Source organism: Nipponia nippon, unplaced genomic scaffold, assembly GCF_047370975.1.
Source record: "Nipponia nippon isolate SJK-2023a ecotype South Korea unplaced genomic scaffold, ASM4737097v1 scaffold_3, whole genome shotgun sequence".
NCBI lineage: Eukaryota > Metazoa > Chordata > Aves > Pelecaniformes > Threskiornithidae > Nipponia > Nipponia nippon.
Window position 1 is genome coordinate 42,806,026 of NW_028262347.1, and position 21,978 is coordinate 42,828,003.

At 42.2% G+C, this 21,978-nt stretch overlaps 1 protein-coding gene across 7 annotated transcripts in view; it reads right to left on the reverse strand.

The window, feature by feature from the left end:
- The window catches only part of OSBPL8 (oxysterol binding protein like 8), a 97,492-nt gene extending 76,321 nt beyond the window's left edge, over positions 1 to 21,171 (reverse strand). For 2 of the 7 annotated variants that reach the window (XM_087768161.1, XM_087768157.1), the window contains exon 1: positions 21,023 to 21,171. The gene's annotated coding sequence lies outside the window, so the exon portion shown is untranslated. Of the gene's footprint in view, positions 1 to 18,025; positions 18,254 to 21,022 lie in introns of those variants that run through there. The other 5 variants (XM_087768163.1, XM_087768162.1, XM_087768159.1 and 2 more) reach the window with 4 other exon arrangements.
- Between the last annotated feature and the right edge of the window lie 807 nt (positions 21,172 to 21,978).

Here is a 21,978-nt window from a genome sequence, read left to right on the forward strand (position 1 = left end):
GTAGAATGCTTTTTGCTCCCAGTACTGGGAGGAAACACCAAGATTCTCCGTAGCAAGAACCATACATTATCAGGGTACATTTAACGTTCTGCTTAAGGGACCAATATAGAAGATACTAAATTCATTCAAGCAGAAAAGAACGTATGTGTCACAGTTGGGATAATAGGGTTCTGTTCCTTGACAACCAGGGAGCGGTTGTAAGGTCACTTCACACAGCACAGCCAGGAAAACAAAGTCTTGACAATTCCTTGGAAATTCTTTAAAATGTTTCAGAGAAGAAAACAAAGAGAGAAAAAAAACTATCATCCTGGACAAAGAATTATTCCATTCTGGGCCAAACAAATACTGAATGGACAAGGCACCTCCTCCTGCCCTTCCACCCAAGTCTACTCAAGTATTGGGAATTCTGTTACCCATAAAATAGGTTAACGGGGCCATCAGATAGCTTGAGCATGTGATTTAAGGTGAATGCTATCCTCTCAGCTGTGCCATCCCATAGGACTATGTGACACAAAGTTTTGAATCCTGCTTCCCCAGCATCCTCTATCCATCCCCTCAATACTCAGCTAGTTAAGGGAAGTTGGAACGGCACGGTGCAGGGTGCGAGAGAGATCACACAGTTTGGGAACCCAGGGACAGACAGAAGGCAGAAACAAACGTCTGGAAGGAAGGATGCAACACTTGTGAGCTCCAGCAAATTCAGTTGGTGTTTTTGCAATAAATAAGGGAAAGAATACTTCCAAGAGAAAATGCATTTATCTTTTAAAAGAGAAAAACTACATCCTTCCCTTCACAGCATTACCTTATTCCAATATTGTCACCAAAACTGACAAGAGTTATCAGTTTAATAGCATTTCATAGTTTACTTTCACATTTAAAATCACACAATACCAAGATAACACGAGCTTAACTACCAAGATAATATGAGCATAAAGCAATTCAATACCCTGTATCTCTGCCACAGCAGTTAACTACACCTCTAAGTATCATGTTATACATTTTATTCCCTTGAAGGCAGCTTACCCATGTATTTCAAAGTCCAGCGTTTAGGAAAAGAATGAAACACTAATTTCCATGCTTCATGATGTAGATGGAGCTAGGCAGCAATAGCTCGGGTCTCAGAGCTATAACTGAACAGAAATCCATGTCCCAACGTACTCGTAGCCGAGCACCCACGTCCTGGGGCACATCCTGTCTCTCCTGGGGCACATCCCGTCTCTGACGCTCATTTTCACACACCGCACTGCCATATCAGAAGGAGGAAACCTGAACGTACCCGTTTAGATTTCCTGCAGGAGTAGCTGTAAGAATAACCGGCGCTACACGTTTCCAACCATGTGCTATGCTAAAAGGCGTGACTGGAGAAATCTCATGTCCTGCGTTTTCAATCCATTATTAACTGAGTGCCTAGACTGAATATCCAAAACCAGTGGTCACAGATATGAACCACTGAACTTCAGCAGGTACACTGTACTTACAACTAGAGGCTTTAACTTTTACAAACTCTGATTTCTCCAAGAAGTCTCATAATGAACATGTAGGAGAATAAAGGTTTGTTGTTTTTTGGTTTTTTTCCCCCAAATTCTCAAGCAAAATCACATGTAATACTGGTTTCAATGAAAGCAACAAGTGTGAAGAGTCCCCTATTCTCAAAAACACCTAGGCATGCATAACCTTTCCCACAAGAAAGGATTTTGTTGCTTCGTTTTGCAGCCCTCAACAGAATTCAGAGAAGGATGAGCTGCCCTCTCTTCCTAATGATCACACCTCGAGAAAAAATACAATAAGACAATAGTTTCTTAATGCAATGGCATGTTTTATGCTCCCATGACAGCTTTTAGAAAGTCTGTGTGACATTCATAACTTAAGCTTTTTCATATCCAGATTGTCTGCAACACACATGGAATATGAAATTAAGACCTGGTAAGTCCAGGAGTGCTATTAACTTCATAAAATCCACCCACTTGGCTATTTCAATGCCATTTATAAGCACCAAACTGTAAAGTAACCGAGAAGGTTATCCATCGAAACCACCTAACCAAGATAAGCACACAAGCATTCCAGTTACATCATGAAGTAATAAGCCACTTTCCCCCTCAGGAGAAAAGCACTGTGCCAACCCTTCACACACAATGAGAATAGACTGTTTCCAAACGTTGATAAGTGTAATTAACCTTCATAACCCTGTCTTTGGCCTTGAACATTAAAGCTGAATGCAGCTTGAAAACCAATTAAAATGCTAAGCAGTCTATCCACTTGGGACTGGAGAATGGCATACTGTGTTCCATTAAAAAAAAAAAAAAAAAAGCAAGGCACAATTGTCTCCTTAGACACCTTTAAGGATCTGTTAGTTGCTTTACTAAAAATCATAATTCATAAATAAATCACATTTTAACAAGAACTGAAGAATTCTTCAATTCTCCATGAAGACCCTGAAACATTCAAGGTTGATGAAGGGAATTCTTTGATCCTAGCAAAACTGAAGGTTTAACAGAAAAAAACCAGGCATAGAAACAAAGGATAAAGATGAGCTAGGGGGGCTATGAAGTTTGATTTTGCCTTTTCATGCTCATCTATAACAACAGATATTAATTGTATCAATATGGGCCAGAACTCATTCTCAGCTTGCACAGCACAGTTCACATTCACAGAGCTTAACTTCACTCTCCCACAGTAAGGTACCCTTATTCATTCTGCCTTTTGGATCGAGTATTGACAAGGAAAGCTATTTAAAACTTATGTTGCCAAACCTCCTTTTTCTATGGTTGCCATTTTTAAATTAGCAGAACGACTAGACAGACAGATAGACCTGGAATTCGCATTTTTCTCTCTAACGCCTTCTTTCCTAGATGTGAAAAGCACGGAAAATCCTGGGCTACAATATTTGATTGCAAGGTAAGGCTTCAGACAGGCCTCACAGCCAATTAAAAGCCTACATATTGAAAGCTTCATTAAAAAATATAAAAGCACATTTCAGAGTGGTAAAGTGTCCTTGGAGATCACCTCTCTAAATCCAACTGGCTTTAAAATAATAAGAAATACCATAAAACTACAAGCAATTGCCCATTTTCAAGAATATCTCCAAGAGTGGCAGCATTCCAGTTTAGACACACAAAATGCTCTAAACTGATCAAAAGTGGTTCTGAACTTTTAAAACATTTTGTTGAATATTAAATTTTTCTTCCTTGTTGAGACAAAAACATTTTAGCAACTTTACAATGGGTATCATATTTCTTCTTACAAAAGAAAAATATCAAGCTGACCTGCCGTGAAATTCAGTTGCATGTGGATCTCTAGCTGATGATCAGGTTTCTTTTCAACCCCTTGGCTTTGTTGCAGCTGGGGCAATCACTACGTTATTCTATTACCACACCCCTGAATAATGAAGGGAATAGAAGATTATAGTCACACCCCTAAATAATGAAAGGAACAAAAGATTATAGTAGACCAATCTCCAGCCACTTACAAGAGCCTTTCAGCGTATCCAGACTCTGAACAAGAGCTATTTTGCATGACAAATACTGTCACAGGTGCAGACCAAAAGCACTCTGTAGCTTTGCTTAAAAGTAAATTACTATAATTCTTCGTTTCCACACTTTCCCATTTGAGCTTGAAATTCATATTATACTAAAAGATTTTAAGCCAGGTATGAAACTCTGCTCTTTTAATAACATCACAATTTTTCCATGATATTCTGTATAGAAGGTTGTCACATCATGACAACAGAAGAAAAATCTGCATCTCTTTCTAGTTTCTTGTTGCATCTGTTCCTTCACATTAATCATCATTATTAGTGCTTAGTGTCAGAACAAATAAATTCATGGGTTTTTTGCCACGAGGTAGAAACGTAACTTTTCCAACAGAAGGAAAAGTAGACAAAGTGATTTCTGATTCTCTAGTGAATCTGAACTGAGTATCACCATTTTATAGTTACTATTCAGTTTTAACATCAGAATTTTGTTTCCAGTGATCTACGTTTATATCTTAGTATAACTTCATTCATTCACTACTGGAGTTCAGAGTTTTCAGAGTTGCTTTTTTTTTTTTTTTTTTTTTTTTTTTTGCATTTTAAAAATTTCTTTTCAAATATACACAATGTATCTCCTTAACAAGCATCTGTTCAGGTATTCAGACAAGCTTGAATTAGCTATTCATTTTGAAAGCAGCCCCCTTACGAGGCGGCTAAAAGTCAGAATCATCTTCATGTCAAGTTAAGACATATTTCAAGCATTTAACTCCCATAAGGACTTATCTTGATTGCTGTCAAGTTACCCTGGACAGCTATTTTACATAGCTGTACTGTAGATGGCAGTATTTTACACAGCTCAGCTCTCTACCTTAACCTAGGGTTAAGCAGCAGGATATACAGAATATACTGTAAGGTTGCTGCAAGAATCTTCAGCTTAAGCATTTGCAGAACATACCGTCCGTAGTAAGAAAGTATGCAAGATGTATTAACTTGAAAAACAAAATCTTGGTCCCTTCTCAGCTGACTAGCTAAAGGCATGTACCATAATGCCAATTAAACAGAATGTTAAGTTACAGCAGGTGAGATAACATCCTTACAACAGAGACCCACAACAAACTGTTCCTGTGTATGGGATTTGAACACACTCAGACATTTTACTTCAGCTGACCAAAAATCACCGTAAGTTTTCTGTAACAGCCTCAAATACCTGGCTAGAAAGTCAGGATGTAGGAGGGTACATCTGGATCCTCTGGGCTTCCAGTTTGCCTGGAATCAGGGCACGGACTTTCCAGAAAATACTGGCCTGCACAGCAGACACCTGAGTTCCACACTAATCTCTCCAACTCCTTTCTTTAAGATGGCTCCAGTCCGTCAGCCACAAGCTTTCCATGCAGAACCTCCCAAAAGCAGTCACTTTGGTCTAAAAGGTGACTTTGCCCACTTCATGTCATGAGCTTCACAAAAATGAATCACCCCTCACTCTTGGAAAACGTAAGTGACATGTATTCAGGTATATATTGCCTTGACCTGTAATTCGCCTTCTTCCTAAAATTTTAACTAGAGTTCTTTGAGAAAAGGAAATTATGCTATATCCCACTGCTACACTCTCACAGACTCTGCGGCACAGGTTGAATTAAGAGCACAACTATGAAAATCCCATGCCGCCATCATGGTGGGTTCATATTTATGTCATAATGGGTAGAAAAACAGCTCAATCACTAGCAAGCCAATAGTTTTAGGAACCATCTCAACAGCAATTTCAATGGTCCCCAAGCTAAAAACTCTCCTAGCTGTCAGCCTCATTATGCGTCTCAAGAGAAGCACATAAACACTAGCTCAAACAGGTTCTCCCAGGGCACCAAGCAGGAGAGCTTCTCATCATAATGCTCACAAATCAGAATTCATAGAAGACCAGCATTTCCATTTCCCATGAGAAAGGACAGCCTGCTTCTCTTAAGATCAAAATTACTGTCATCACTACTCAGCAAAACAGTTGCTGGGAACTACAAGAGGCACGAAACATCAGAAACAATGATGAAGGAGGAGCAGAAGCCAAGACACAACAACACTGCATCTTCGTTAAGTCTGCAAACATAACAAAGTCCAAGGCCGCAACAGAGAGCAGACTAGTATCACTGCATTCCACCAGAGTATCAGCAGTAGGCTCCTGCAAGTGTTGGTCCTAGCAAATAAATTTATGCTGATAACCACCTCAACCACAGTACTGGGAGGAGTGGAGTGTTACTATTTTTGCTTGTAGTAATTTGTTTGGGGAGGGAGGAAACACTTCCTGACATAAGCACCTCCACTGCAGCTTCTCCCACACTGTTCCTCTAGCACAATCTTTGCAAGTTAAGCAGCAAAGATGACTGCCACACACAGGATTCAAGCAGAGACATATAAAATTTCACAACAGCAAAATATGCATGTATGTTGGCAAGCTCAAGTCAGTAAACACCTGTATTTTTCTCCAGAGAAAGTAAAGAAAAGCAGAAGAACAGAGAAGAACGCTACCAGTTGCTAAGGCAGGTAGGATAGCAGCCAAGAAGAAAAACAAATATGCTACTATATGCTTAAGTGAAAGAAGAAAAAGAGAGGTGCATGGGGCTAAAGATAAAACTATTATGGACATGGAAGCAGACGGTAAGGCAAGGTAGTTGTGCGTGATGCTAAACAACATGGTTATCCAAGCAGAAACCTGAGAATAAAGCTGGGATGGAGAAAAGGCATTTGGAAGTGTCAGGCAAGTATAACTGAAACAGTTAATGACACAGAGCAACCGTCTAAAAGACGGCTACAACTGGAAAAACATGGAAATAAAAAAAAAAAAAATATCTATTTTTTTAAAAACCTAGAATAAATTTCAAGCAAGCATGATCCTGTAACAGGATGGAGAATAAGCCCGCCAGAGCTAAAGGCTTTCGTTCCGTATGGATGGCAACAGCAACGTTGTGTCACAAGGAGAGGGTGGATGCTGAGTGAAGCTGGAAAATTGTACCTAGTACACTCTTAAGTGGTAACAGAAAAGGCCCATCATCTCTTCTCTCCTCCTCCAAGACTCAACTCTTGGTACACTTGACACTGGAGAAGGGGGCAAGGATTCAGTGAGGGCTTTCAGACTGCAAGTTAAAACCCTGATAACATACACACATCTTCCTTCACTCGGGTTTTTTTCCAAATTTTCACTGACATGAAACTTGTTTAGCCATCACTTTTCACTACTCTAGAATTTCCACTGTCCGGGCTGCCCTGCTGCAGAACATGCAGTGCGGGCTGCGCAAGGTCGGCTATAGCAAGTTACAAGTCAGGAAAACACTAGCTGCTCCCTAACAAAAAAAAAAAAAAAAAAACAAACCGAAAACAAAACCAAAACACACCCAAAAAAATAGCCCCAAAACACCAAACCCAAAATACACCTCCCTTCCTTCCCTCCACCCAAGAATTAACAGATAGAGGCTCAAATTCAAGCATCATTTCTATCAAGGCACTAAACTATATTCAGAAAAATCATTCCACGAGTCAAGAGCTTGCTTCTACACCACTTCCCCCAACACCTTAAAGCCGTATGAATCACAACAGATGCTACTCATCTTGCAAGAAAGACAACCCAAGCTTCTTAAGTCTGCATTTTTAAGATAGAAATATCCGCTAAGCAAGCAGTTTACGTTTTAATCACCTACAAGAAACCAATAGTAAAAAAGAAAACCAAACTGATTAAATGAAATTGATTGTTAACACTGGAAATGCAAGCATTTTTTTAAACCCACAAAAATGTCTACAATGAATAAGTCCACACTTACGTGCAATACCTCAGACATATTTCAGCTATCACTGCTGGACACCATACATTGAGAGTAATGTCAGGTCTCTGTCACTCTCGTTTCCTTTTCCTCTACGGCGCCTGCCAGCACAAATGCTTTTGTACACAACCATCTTCACAAAAGGTCAACTGGCAGACAATATTCCGTATTCAGAATTTTTAAAAAAATTAAAAACTCATTGTCTTTAGTGTTTAGTTCTCACGAACAATACACAACCAAGTTACCCTTTACACTATTAAGATACAATAAGCCTTAGCTTCCTGAAGTTTAAAATTAAAAACAAAAACCAAAAGAGCCAGAGGTCTGAGAAGCCTGAGCCTACCATTGCTACTCAGCAATACCGAGAGAACACGGTGTTACAGAAGAGTTACTGGTCTCCTTTTCCAAAAGTAGACTAAGCCATGCAGAAGTTTAATATTTCTGCTGGATCTTCAATAACCTGATGCATAAAGTATTGTTGCAAGTTCTGCTGAAGAAGAAAAAATGTATTAGAAAGGTATGATTTTTAACTGTTCACAGCATGAGTATTGTCATGCTGGTAAGAATTTCAGAGGCATAATGAATTCTGGTACCTGTAATAAGAGGAAGGAGGACTCTGCAATTTATTACACAGAATAATTAAGGAACAGAGTTCAGAAATAAATCCACATAGGGGAACAAAGAAGAACTACAATGCAGGAAGATATATATTGCAGATGTTGCTCTACCTTTTTCTGAGCTTCCTATTGGCAAATATTTAATATATATGTAGGATGTAAAGATAAATAATTTCTTCTTTTTTCAAATGAAAGACCACAGGTGATACTTGGAAGCATTCACAGCTTAGAACAACTGAAACAGTACAGCTGAATATTGACTTTTGCCTTATTCTGTTCATGCCCCGATTCCATCTAAGCTGCTTATATGACAATTAATAAAACAGAGGTTACTTCAGTGTATTTACATTACAAGATAACACAAGTCCTGTTCATAAGTAGGTTGTATTTACAAAAACAATCTGCCAGTCACAGAGGAAAGTGGCTTAATGTAAGCAAAAAAACAACCAGTTTTCTTCATTTCATAAAGAAGGATCAAATATCATTTATTAATAAAATACATAGTCAAAAGTTATGCATAAAAATTCTGTTGTTACTTTTTATTAACAAAAAATAAATATTTATACTCAAAAAATGCTACAATATACATTCATTGACTTGTTATGCTTGAAAAATAATGACCACCTACCAGATCTTTAATCTTCTTTTTGATATAAATCAAGCTCAGTTTGGGAAGAAAGTAGAAATAAACAATAAGATATACAAGGACAACTTTTTAAAGTTCACTGAAGACAAATATCGTTTTTATGCCAAAAACAGGGGAAAAAAGTATTAAAGCTTGTTTTAATTCAACAAGAACATGCCTCTGAAAACTGAAGGAGCACGATTGGCAACCTGTGATCTGACAGTGACCGTACCAGAGGTCTCCTACAAATTTAAAAAACAAAATAAACCAAACCCACCAAAATCCAAACCTTCTCACACCACAGGCCTGACTTCCTTACACTGGCTCTTAGTTTTCATAAAAAGCAAGCATGTTTTCCTGTTCCAAGCTGAGAACCAGAGCTGATGACACTGAAAGGAACTGATTATTAAGCTTAAAAGAAAATATTCCTGTTACGCATAGAGAAGAATATCGAGCACTGTTCTTTAAAGCACTGACAGTAAGAATGTATAGTTAATATTTAATTCAAGTAGCTGAGATGGTACAGACCCATCTGTACACTCTCTCAGGTTTATTTTTCACCAGTTTTTCCCTTATTTTGTAGGGCAGCTCGTTGCTCTCCATTCTGTTTTCTACCTTGATTAACATGTATAAGCTTCCTACTCGATGCTTCTTTGCCTCAGCAGGCTTTCTTTTTCAATGAAAGGAGAACTTTTTCATCAAGGGAGAACATTCATTCTTGTTCATGATTTCAAAAAATCTGTTTTAAAACCTCTCCTTACACTCAGCAATTTTGTGTGTTATTCAAATAGATAGAATTGGCATTTGAGGTTCCTTTTTGCTTGTAAATATCACAGGCCTCAAGCCTGTGTTTTCCCCTGATGATTTTCTATCGCTGGTATTTTAACATAGTTTGCATTAAGATTTATCCAGTCCTTTTTCAAGGCAGCACAGGTTAGTGACAGTTAAGTATAAGTACAATCTTATTTGCAAGCCAGAATCAAGGTACTGTTTTTAAAAACAGCAGGCAGTACATCTTTATAGGTAGGTTAGTATGGGGTCCTTAATTCTATGTACAAAACAAGAGTCAACTGTTAGCTTATTGGCTTCTCTCTACAATCACAAAGACTACATTTTAATTACGGATGAGATTTTCATTTGATCACAAAAGAAACATTACAGAATTATAATTTCAGTACAGGAAATATGTACTGTTACAAGAATCTTTCAGCCTCCAACAGGTCATAATGGACAACCTAGCAAAACCTTTAGTGTAAATTTTGAAGCTAGAATTACTGGCCTAGAATTGCAACTTCTTCTCATGGATTGTGCAGGCTCAATTTAGAATTTTTTTTTTTTTTAAAGATGCTGATCAAAGCAAAGAGTTACCTTGAAAGTCTACAATTTGCATCATACAGATTAATTAAAGTTGCTTTGCTTATCCACACAAAAAGCTACTCTTTCTAAAGGAGACTGCAAATAACGTGAAGGACTTCAGGTCACAGCTACCCCTACTGTTGTGTCAGCCTGAAGACCTAGCTGAGAGCCCTACACTGAGGATTGCCAGCTAGCAGTTTGCAGGAGGTTATCTGCTTCTGATGTACTACTAGTACACTTCTTTTATACACACAAATATATACATGCACACACACAGATTATGTTTGACAGGTTAAGCAAATCCTTGAAGTAAAGCAGATACTACATAGGCACAGCCTGTATCCCATATAGACAGCACATACCACTGTCTATGTAGCACAGGCAAGCATATCGCTTGAAAAAAAAACAAAAAAAAACCAACACCCCACCACCACCCCCCCGCTAGTAGTTCTCCGCAGTGTCTGAGCTATCTGCAGGGAATACAAGGTTATGATCATGCCCTCTTCTAAAACTATAACGTTCTGAAAACAGCTAAAGTCATGATTAGTCAGATGGTGCCTGGAGTTACAAGAAATGCAACAGAAAATTCCCTGCAGCAATTTAACCATGACCTGTGTAGGAGACTGAGGCATGAGAAAGTTGGTAAGTAACCAATGAAACTGGAATAGGTAGTGTAGCTGGAATTGCAGAAGACAACAGTAATCCCAGATGTCTTTTCCTCAATAAAACTAACAAGCAGAAGGCCCTCACCATCCTACTTACACAGAAGAACGAATGGAAGAGAAGCAAAAAGGCCACCTCAACATTGGCAGAAAAGATGCCATTAGGTTAGGAAAGTGATGCAGGTCATATTCACTCACAAGAGATACTCCTCCATTAGTGATGTGCACATTACATCCACCTTAAGTATGTTAGATGTCAGCTACCAGAAGCATGGCCAGATGTTCAGTCACACTAAATTAATTCTACCTGTGGCTTCAGATAATAATTTAACAGCTTTACTCAATCCTTCTTCTGCTTCCCTTCTCCACATTACCATAACTTTCATGACACTGCCTGAACTGGAAAAGAATATGAGCAGGGTAAAAAACCAAGGCAATACCACAGAGAAGAACAGAGCACTGTAAGTAACTCCCCATAAGAAATGGAAATAGCAGAAGACCACATCTCTTATTCAGAGACTTACTCATCGTCTGGCTTCTGGAGAGCTGGAAATCACACAAGTCTAACACTATTATTGATCCTGAAATTTATTCTTGTAGACCTTGGATCTTGGCTCCCCAACACAAGACCTAAATGACTTCTTCTGATGAAGAGACCCCTCTCTTCCCCTCCCAAAGGGGGAAGAGAGCACTAAGAAGAATGAGCATTAAGGGAAGAGAGCATTTCTGCATTAACTTCTGCTGCAGCATAACCAGTTACTCAACTGTACAGCACATACTAGCAAAATCTAACATATTATCCAAAATTAGATAGAACTCGGTATACTATACTCAGAATACAAGAAGGGCTCAAAGGAGGATCTGGGGAACTACAGGCCTGTCAGCCTGACCTCAGTGCCAGGGAAGGTTATAGAGCAGACCATCCTGAGTGTCATCATGTGGCACACACAGGACAACCCGGGGATCAGGCCCAGCCAGCATGGGTTTATGAAAGGCAGGTCCTGCTTGACTAACCTGATCTCCTTCTATGACAAGGTGACCCACTTAGTGGATGAGGGGAAGGCTGTGGATGTTGTCTACCTGGACTTTAGAAAGGCCTTTGACACTGTCTCCCACAGTATTCTCCTGGAGAAACTGGCTGCTCACGGCTTGGATGGGTGTACTCTTCACTGGGTAAAAAACTGGCTGGAAGGACAGGCCCAAAGAGTTGTGGTGAATGGAGTTAAATCCAGTTGGTGGCCAGTCACGAGTGGTGTTCCTCAGGGCTCAGTACTGGGGCCGCTCCTGTTCAACATCTTCACTGATGATCTGGATGAGGGGATCGAGTGCACCCTCAGTAAGTTTGCAGATGACACCAAGTTCGGTGGAAGTGTCGATCTGCTGGAGGGTAGGAAGGCCCTACAGAGGGACTTGGACAGGCTGGATCGATGGGCTGAGGCCAACTGTATGAGATTCAACAAGGCTAAGTGCCGGGTCCGGCACTTGGGTCACAACAACCCCATGCAACACTACAGGCTTGGGGAAGAGTGGCTGGAGAGCTGCCTGGAGGAAAAAGGACCTGGCGGTGCTGGCTGACAGCCGCCTGAACATGAGCCAGCAGTGTGCTCAGGTGGCCAAGAAGGCCAACAGCATCCTGGCTTGTATCAGAAAGAGTGTGGCCAGCAGGACCAGGGAGGTGATAGTGCCCCTGTACTCGGCACTGGTGAGGCCGCACCTTGAGTACTGTGTTCAGTTTTGGGCCCCTCACTACAAGAAGGACATTGAGGTGCTGGAGCGTGTCCAGAGAAGGGCAAGGAAGCTGGTGAAGGGTCTGGAGCACAAGTCTGATGAGGAGCGGCTGAGGGAGCTGGGGTTGTTTAGTCTGGAGAAAAGGAGGTTCGGGGGAGACCTTATTGCTCTCTACAACTACCTGAAAGGAGGTCGTAGCCAGATGGGGGTCGGTCTCTTCTCCCAAGTAACAAGTGATAGGATGAGAGGAAACAGCCTCAAGCTGCGCCAGGGGAAGTTTAGGTTGGATAGTAGGGAAAACTTCTTCACTGAAAGGACTGTCAAGCATTGGAACAGGCTGCCCAGGGAAGTGGTTGAGTCTCCATCCCTGGAGGTATTTAAAAGACGTGTGGATGTGGTGCTTAGGGATATGGTTTAGTGGTGGACTTGGTAGTGATAGGTTAACGGTTGGACTCGATGATCTTAGAGGTCTTTTCCAACCTAAACGATTTTATGATTCTATGAATAAATGTACATCGCCTGTACAATGCATGTAACAAGCCCACAGAGACTAGTCAAAGCCAAATTATCACTGCATTTGCCCCAGGTTTACAGTGCAAAGACTGTTAACAAAGTTTAGCTGATGTGCTGTACCTCCACGTGCCAATGTCAGCTGGAAAGAGACCGAGCTATTAGGAACAATGAATTCACACCAAGTTGATGCCTGTTTCTGACCGAAGTCTACAGAACTTTTCCTCTGCAGTTTTTCCTCCCTATCACTAGCTATTATTTGAGGTTTTCAACAAATCATTTTAAAGCTTTTTTTTTTTTAACTCTGCTTCAGCTTCTATGCAAACTTTGTTTCCTCCGGACTTGAATTAAACGTATTAGTAGTTACTCAAAGACTGTTTGCTAAAAAGAACAATAGCTATGCAACTTCTCTGCAATTCTTGTCATTTTCATCATGTTAATATTTCAACTCGGAACCACCTCTACATTTCTAGGATGAGTATACTAGAAAAAGTTGAAGTTTCCCTTAGTTACCATCCTATACACATCATCCTAATGTTGGTGGGTACTGCATTCTGTATTTATACATGGACTATGTATTAATAAGATCAGTGTGTTTTAAGTATTTGAAGTACATATTCTTTTTTTAAAGTTACTCAGTCTTCTAGATTGTAAAAAAAATAATTCCATAATCTTGAGTGTCCAATAGTCCCTCAAAAAGAGCAGTGCAGCAGCTTCCAGGACTAGTGGAAAAACAGGATAACACTAGCACTAGTCATATGAGAGCATAGAGCAAAACATTGCAAAAACATTAAATTATACATCCACCATTCAGGGGAAAAGAGGTCTGCTTTCTAAAGTGCTTGGTTCACTTCAGAGTCTCTCTTCACCTGCAAATGACCAAAGTCTGAAACAAAGCTTCCCTGGTCATCCACACCACCTCCACACAGCACCACTCCTAGCAATGACATTTAGTTTAACTGCCAATTGTAACTCCAGGGAGCCAGCGTTCATTAAGCACACACACAAATGCAGCTTCACGTTGAGCAGCCAGGGTGCAGGTGGCAATACAGACAAGGAGTTGGCACTACTGCCGTCTTCCTACACAAGAAGCACAAAGATTATCTGTGCCTGTCTGCAAGTTGAGAGATACACCAACGGTAAACTGCCTAAGAAAGGACAAATAAATGAATCCATCAAGCAAATGAGCTGCCTTATTTTCATGCTACACATGTGAGGGTGGGGATGAGGAGAAAGAAAAAGTTAAATGGTTCACACTCAGAGTCAGGCCCAAGTAACGTATACTGCATTATATACATCAAGTCATAATACATTTGTTTCAGCCAAAACATTTTCCATGCATTATGCAGTTGATATTGCGCTACTCTAAATGGATATCTAAACTGGCTCAGTTCAGTTCAGACACACAAATAAACTTGTTCTTGTGATTGCTTTCCACTGGAAAAAATATTGAAAGAAATATCACAAGAGGTCTCAATTATGCCAAAGAAATGGCTTACATCGAAAGCCTTATAATGGAGCTCTTATCGGACAAAGGTAAAGTCATACAAGGAACGAGGCTGGCAATCTTCTAGAGCCACATTAAATATTTGTTTTCAGGCTGCAGTCCTTCTCTTAGACTAGTTCTCCAGTGACGAACAATGGTAAACCCACTCCCCTGGTACAGCACGGCGCTGCGGGATTCGACTCCCACAGTTGCAAAACAACGAACTGCAGTTTATGCAGACTCACTGGTTTAACGTCTAAACCATATCCTAGCTATCCCTTCTGTGTTTAAGGACAGTATTTGCTTTATGCCACGTAAGGTTCACGAGCTGCACTGACACCTCCACTGCGAGCAAACTGCCTCCTCCTCCTCCTCCTCTCGGCAGCACCGGCACCCCGCTGCTCAAGGAAAAAGACTCCCACCCTGCTCCTTTCCACCACACGTCCCCACGTACGGAGGAGCATGTCACAGCAGGTCCCTTGGGCAGCCACCTCTGAGACAGGTTTGGAAGGAACTGCTTGAGCCGGGGATGAGAAACTTGCGGAGATTTATTTGAGACTGAGAGCAATATTTTTCCCCTAACTCCGAGCATCTGCTCTACAGTATTCACATCACCTGCAGAAACAGACCATGGAGGGATTTCTCACACTATGGCCTGCTTCAAAGAAAAAGCAGTGGTCCATAAGCAGGTATTTACACTAGAATTTAACGTGCAAGGACAAAGAAAAAAATGTGCTATTTAGTACTGAAAAGGGGCTTATATCCATCACCACGTATGCTCATACTGAGTGATCTTTTCCACTATACCACAACTGGACAAGGGAAGCTAAGCTCTCAAGTAAATGTGTTTCTTAATTCAGTGCCACTTGAGGAGTATCTAGTCACAGATTTACAGCATCATCACACCTTTTTGTTTTTAAATTTGCAAAGACTGCAAGACCATAAAGTCTGAATATATTAACTAAAAAATGAGATCAGTCAATGCAATACTTAAGCAAACGTTGCCCATATTTTACCTAGAAAAGTACTCATTTTGCCTGTAAAAGCATCCTTTTTACTACATGTCTTAACAGTAATTAGAAATAAAAATTCCACGTAAAATTTCAAGCAAAGGAACTTGCTGTGTACCTGGCAATAAGTGTTTCATGAAACATAAAATGTCACATTTCTCCTTTAGAATGTAGCCAGGAATCTTTTATAATTCATGAACTAGACACCAACTGAACCTATAATTTACCACAAAAATCATGTATTAACAATATAACACTCTTTCTAAGTAGCATCATCAAGTTGTAAGTAATAAGCTGTTTGTCTTAACTCTCCACATCATCTATAAGAAATACAACATCTGAGGAACATCTTTTTGAGGAAAAATATGTCAACCACTGAGATGAGGCCCTCTGCAGGAACTTAAAAAAGACCCACTGTCCATGAGACAAACCCAGGTTTGGAATGATGCTGCTGCCATTTGAAGAGTCAAGTAAATCATTTACAGGTGTTATTTGTTACTCTGGAGGGTAAAGGAGAGGTGGAAAATATCCTTTAATTTATTAAAGCTATTCCTAAGATGAAAAAAGCATTCCTAAGATTAGTAAAGTCCAAGCCACAGCCAAGTACCCAACTCAGTTTACTGGACCACACGCTTACTATCAGCTTTAAACATATGAATATTAAACCCAATCTATTTTCTTCTGATGCATAATTCCCTAAATAGCTAAAACTGTCTAATCAAAACCAGTCACCTACAATATGCTTGCTTCCCAAAGTTGTGCAAGAACACTGAATACGATAAAAATAGTTTTTCACAAGTTTAAATGATCAGTAATATAGCTGCACTTCCAAGTCCAAGCCTCTTAAAAAGCAACCTGCTGGTCTTTAAAATAACCTTCAAAGTACTATGGCTTCAGTTTGCAGGCAAGCAAAAGATAACTCTGGAAGAAACACACTGTTTGCCCTTATCTCAACTGAATAGTCATATTAACAGCTTCTGCAGGACTCAAACACAAACACTGGGCGACGGGATTATTGCACAGGAAAATGTACGAATGTACAGATAGCATAAGAACTAGCCCAAGCTTAGATGCAACGGGAACGCTTTAAAATGGATGACTGAATGGCTGAATGAAAAAAAAAAAAAGGGCAGATCTGACACAATACGGGACTGTGTGTATCTAAGCCCCTAGAAGAGTAAGAACTTCCAAAGAGCCAGGTGTAGCATTTTTAGAGGATGAAGGATCAGTGCTGCACTCTGTGCTGAGGGAACAAGCTGAGATAAAACCTCACATCCACAATTAAGAGTGTGAAGAAAATTAGGTTTATTTATTCCTCTCCTAACACCCGAAGTCCAAGCTACTTCCTCAAAACGGAAGTCTCACTTCCCAAATGCCTCTTACCATCTGTCAAACACTTTTAGCTGCTCTCAAAAGGCTTCTTATGCTACTATATACATTACATCTGCAACAGATTTTCTTGTTGTAGAGTACAGATGGAATAAAACATTGTTTTATAACAAACATAGCAAAATACTGCACCGAATTTCAACTGTGTACAATCCAGAACCAGTTACTCTGAATAAAACACTTCTGACTAATGTATCTGCTGCTAATCAGTGCCCTGTTACAAGCACTGTTTCCTAAACATCACTCAGTTTATGGGGTTCAACACTGCACATATGCCTGCCTTTTAAAAGTCAATGTCAGTCCTCAAAACATCAAGCTCCACCAAGTCACTCTACTATGGTATGAAATTACAAAAATTAATTAATTGAGACAGATTACCAGAAAAGCATGGCACTTGCTGTTCCCACAAGCTGGCCGAGTGTTTGTTTTAAGATAAAGCTACACAGAGCTGCTTCTACTGTGTCTAAACTGACGGAGAAACCGTCTCCTTGATCAGAAGTTAATTTATAAAAACATCACCAAAATGATGCAGATTCTTCAAGTCCAGAGTCAAAGTAAGTCCACAAAGCAGCAACAATATATCTCCTCTACTAATTCCCAATACCATGAAAGTGAACGTTAATTTTTCAAAGTAAATAACTTATTTTTTCTACTTTCTGGTTACAATTAGACCTTCCAATATCGAGAAGACTTGTGAAAGTCACGCTAGTCTCAATATTTGTTCATATGTTTTCAATGGAAGCAAGAGGTTTACATAGTCCTTTACATTGCTCCCGCTGTAAACTCTTGAGCACGACTCTCCACTCTGTACTGGTGGAAGAGCTGTAAGCAGCAGAGGGAAGGAAGGACACTATTGACAAGCTGAAGTTAAAGAGAGCTTATCAACTTTACCCAAAACACAAGAGAACAGCAAAAGAAATCACTCAAGCAAAATCCAGAAACAGTCCTCTAAAATGAGTCAAAGCCTTTGGGAAAAATTTTTGTTATTGTTGTGGGTTTCTTTGGTTGGGTTTTTAAAAAAAAAAAAAAATATAAAAAACCACCAAGACTGTGCCCATCTCCTCTTGTATCTTAAAAGAGAGATATTTCTGAACTATATTACCATCAGCTACCTGTTATAATAAAAGTTAATTGTAAATGCTGTCTAACGAAACAGAAAAGCTTTATTAATTTAACGTCATTATGACCACACCAGAATGGGAGAGGGGAAAAAAAAAAAAAACAAACACAAAAACAGACAGTTCACTCAGTAAAGAATTGTTTGACATTTAGAAGTAGCATTTTTTACTTCCTCACCAGTTCAGTGAAACAGCCTAGGTGAAGAACTGTGCTGTTTCATTTCCTGTAAAAACAGCGACTGTATAAATACCCACCTCAAAAAGCTTTCAGCTACTGCTCCACTCCGCCCCAACAGTACGTCTGCCGTAGAAGCAAGATCTTCATTAACAGCATACTGTATTATGAACCACAATCTACCTGACTGAGATTCCCACATTACAGTTTGGAGAATAGGATCATCAACTTCTGTGTTTGTACTGCTTCTATCATATCGCACGTACTGAAGAAAAACTCACACTTTTAGGTAGTAAGACTATCCTGTCTCCCAGAAAAGAGGTGTCACTATTTCTTTACTGAAGGCTTTTTTCCATCTTCCTTTACAATTCTCTGGGTTGTTGAACACCAGAAGTTGTTCTTCTGTGTTTGATCACAAATTTGAGTAACCCAGAGCTTGATGCAGGTTCATTAAAAACAAATTAAAAAAAAACAAAACACCACACCCAAACCACACTGCTTGGCCCATTGGGAAGTCTTAACTATATGATGGCATGTAATTTCTGCAACAAATTTATTTTCTGTTCTGAAACAGAAGCCCAAGAGACTAACAGATAAATTATTTGACAGACAGCCTGAAGTGAGAGAAATTTCACAGCACGGGGAGGGAGAAGGGAGAAAAACCCCTTAGAAAACTCGCCTGCAGGCTTCAAGAAACAGAAGTTGTGGGAAATGCAGTGGGGGTGGCAGGTGGTAAAAGAGTAGTAGAAGAGATGAAAACCTAGTAAGTGACTTGACACAGTTTATTAAAACTTGGCTGAGTGCTCTATGCAAAGATTTACTGGAGGGAGAGGGGGCTGGAACACCACTGAACACAAAACATGCATAGTTTCTTGTACTAAGTAATTGCACAAACATTTCTTTGAAAGCATAACAGCAGACAAAAGAAAAAGGGTAAGTACTGCATCACCTAAGACCCTTCTTGATCACTTCAACAGAATTAAAAAAAAAGGCAATCTAAAAAAGAGCAATCTTAAATAAACTTCTTTTCCCCCAAAATTACTTTCTATTAATTTCAGCATTTCATTTCCCTTTGGAGTAAAACCCTGAGATAATACAGTAAGCACTAATGAAAGAACAGGAGCACAGCAGCCTGACTGTCTATCCCAATTCGGTTCCCTGTAAAAAGTGTAGAAGTCCAACATTTTTTCCTGCAACATCAGAAAACTCCTCCTTATGTTGTAAAAGTTAACAAGCTTTAACAAGCATTTATAAAACAGTGTTTGAAGTACCCCAGAAGTTCACGCTTGTGGCAGAAATATGAGCTGGATGGCCCTTTACTGAAAAGTCAGTTTTTAACTAATTTGACAGAGCAGCATGTTTAAACGGAGTTCCTTCCCTGACCCATGATTAAAGCAGGAGAAAGATCTATTCATTGCTAGGTCTAAGCTGTATCAGTCTTGACAAATTCAGTATACTTACAACACCTTCACAACTCCACAACAATAGAAAGAAGAAGCCAAAGAGCCCACAAGCGACCACAATCACACATCTCTCTTTTCTCAACTAGTTTCAATTTCAAAGCAGGCTGCATTAAATCAGCACCTGGAAAGGAGGGCTCTACGGCTGAGTTTTAGAAAATCGTATATTCACAAAACAAATTACTTCAAAGCTCAGGAGTTTTGATGAAAAACTAGTACTAGTACAAAACAACAAACATCCTCAGAAGTTTGCGGGGAACTCTAAAATCAAACAGCACACAGAGAATTTCACCAGTCCCTTCTACAGCTACGTGATAGCTGACAAGTGAAATCATGTTCTTCTCCTCTCCTTTTTTCCCCTTCATTTAAGAGCAGTACTATATCAACTCTAAGTTCTCACTAGCTGGAGACCAGACCTGACAAAGACAAGCGGGGAGCAACCCTCCACACACACTTCTCCTCCTGCCCACAAGGTTTGCTGCAGGCTAACAGCTCCGTATCAACTACTGTCTTGTCAAAACTTCGAAAATTAGGTTGGTATCAAACAAGCATCAGCAGGACCTCAACTGGGTTAACACTTAATGGATCAAACAGATTTCTATTTCCTGTGATTAAGTTGAAAAGATTGAAGTTAAGAAAAGATCCAGGTGAAAATCGGCAGTTTTGAAAGCTTTCCTGTTCTCAATCCCAAGAACTCGGTCTTGTTTGGACGGCAGCTCACAAGCGGCAGTATCTCACGTCAGAAACGTCTCCAGTGACACACAGGAACCGACGGCTTCCCTCCTTTCAGAAAAGGGATTCTATACAGCATTTCTATACCGTACGATTCACGAAGACTATTATTTCAAGCAAATGTCTGAGGCTCATCTGCACTACCACCGGGTACGTTAAGCGGAACACCTTTAGGCAACACGCAAGTGCACTCCTTTGGAAGCCAGCCATTTATAAGGCCTGCTAATAGAGATACCGAAGGGCGGCTGGCAGCGGCAAGGGACTGGCGACAGTAACAGGGATTTAGGTGTCGCTCCCCAGGGCACTGCTAAATCAGAAGACGATTCTCCCAGGGCGAGGGGAAGGAGGTTACCCACAATCAAAGGAGCTAAATTTTAACCGCAGCCGGTACCTAACCCGGCTGTTTTCGGACCGTGGCTTGCGGATCCTCGCGGGCCCAAGGCGGCAGCGAGGCAACTACTAAGAGCCACCCCCTCGCCAAGCGGCTGCAGCGCCCGAAGCCGCGGCGCGCGGCTGCGCAGCGGGGCTGAAGCAAACCCAGCCGTAACCCGCCGCTGCGCCTCGCCCGCTCCGCCGGCAGCTCTGCCCCCCGCGCCCTCCCGGCGCCCCCCACCAACCACCCGCCCCCGGGGCGGGGGGGCGCAAGGCCGAGCCGCTACCGGAGACCCGGGGGGACTCCCGGAACCCCCCTCCCGCCCGCGGGGAGCCGGCACGCGGCCACGCTCCGCGACGCCCCGCCGCCCCCTCCCGCCGCCGCCGCCGCCGCCGCCGGGGACCCGAGCGGCATCGCCGCCCTCCCCCGCGCCCCGGACCCGCCGCTGCGGCACGGGCGGGGGCTCGGGCCCAGGGCCCGCCGGGGCGGGGGATCACTGGGCTCTCTCTCACCTCTCCCCGCAGCCGGGTCCGGCGGGAGGCGCGGCGCGGAGCGGAGGGGCGGCCCGGCCCGGCCCGGCCGGGGCGGGGCGGGGCGGCTACGGGGGGGGGGCGGGGGGCGGTGGCCGGGACCCCTCCCCTCCCCGCCGCGGGCTCCGCCTGCCGCGCGCGGCAGCGACCGCCCCTTCCCTCACGCACGCGCGCGCTCCGCTCCCTTCCGCGCGGCGCTCGGTCGCCGCTTGATCCGCTCATCCGCCGCGGCGGGCGCGAGCGCAGGCACGCTCCGCCCCCTCAGGCGGCGGCCGGCGGCGGGGGGGGGGGCCGCCCCCTCGCCTGAGGCGGCCCCGGGGCGCGGCGGGAGGGCCCGGGGCCGGTCGCTAAAGGGGGGTAACAGAAGGAAGCTGGGGGGGGGGGGGGAGGCCGCGGGAGGCGGAGCGGCTCTGGGCCTGTGGGACAGGGGCTGAGGGGAGTGGGGGCCCGGAGGTCGTTCCACGGGGAGCGGAAGGCACGGTATAGTCCGGCGGGCAGAAGCAAAAGGCGTTGGGGGTCGCCGGGAGGGCGGGGGAGCTGCCGAGGCTCCCAGTGTCGGTGCTGTGCTGCTTTCTTGTGCAAGAAACCCCTTTCTGTCAGGCGGCGCCAGGCCTTCGGGTAGGAACCGTGAACTGCACAGGCTGCGGGAAAAAGTACGGTCACAAGTAGCACGGCAGCACTGTATTAACCGTCAGGTGTGGTTTTAAGCAATAACTTAGGCAGCCAAAAAGTAGTATCAACAGAAATAAAACGTGCTCTGAACAATACCCGTAAATCAGCAGGAGAGGTGGTCGCCAGTTGACATACCAACAGGAACCCCGCTTCGGGGGTTTTTTCCCCATCTCAAAATGTGTTCCCTCCCAGCAGTTTTAAACATGTCCTCGGTAATACGAAACCACCGTGAGCAGCTTACGTATGTTGCCGTATTTAAAATAAAA